Below are 911 nucleotides of genomic sequence, written 5' to 3' on the forward strand. Positions count from 1 at the left end.
TATTTCAACAATTAAAAGAGGGCATGGTACTGTCTTTTGTTCTTCATCATTCTGTTATGAGGTTAGCTGCCAATCCAATTGTTACTCTTATGAAGTAATGTACCCCTACTCTCACCCCCAGTTGCTTTAAGATTTTTCTTTATATTTGCTTTTATATGTGTCGATTTAGTTTTGTTCGAATTTATACAACAGGGATAGCTGAGCAACCTAAACCTGTAGTTTTATGTCTTTTATTGGTTTGGAAAATAGTTGGTCATTATTTTCTCAAATATTGCTCCCCCTTTTTCATTTTCTTTCTCCTGTCTTTTTTGGATTCCAATGATACATCTGTGAGATCTTCAGTGCATGTCCCATATGTCTCTTATGATCTCATCTGTTTTTTTCTTTAAATTTTATATTCAGTTTTGGTATTTTATATTGACATGTCTTCTAGCTTATTAATTCTGCATCCTGCTATTTCCAGTCTGCTGTTAAACTCATCCACTGAGTTCTTAATTCCAGATTCCCTGTTTTTCACTTCTAGGATGTCCACTGATATCTCTTTATATATGTCACTTGAGGTGAAAATTATGCATCCCTTTATTATTTTCAGATATTAATTTCTTTTTTAAACGAGTTTTGTTTTCTGTTTACTGTTCATCAACATTTCTTTTTTTTAATTATGTTAGTCACCATATAGTACATCCCTGGTTTTTGATGTAAAGCTCGATGATTCATTAGTTGCGTATAACACCCAGTGCACCATGCAATACGTGCCCTCCTTACTACCCATCACCGGCCTATCTAATTCCCTCACACCTTCCCCTCTGAAGCCCTCAGTTTGTTTCTCATAGTCTGTAGACTCTCATGCTTCATTCCCCCTTCTGATTACCCCCCCCTTTCTTTATCCCTTTCTTCCCCTACTGATCTTC

Source organism: Ursus maritimus, unplaced genomic scaffold, assembly GCF_017311325.1.
Source record: "Ursus maritimus isolate PB19 unplaced genomic scaffold, ASM1731132v1 scaffold_24, whole genome shotgun sequence".
In the NCBI taxonomy this organism is placed as follows: Eukaryota; Metazoa; Chordata; class Mammalia; order Carnivora; family Ursidae; genus Ursus; species Ursus maritimus.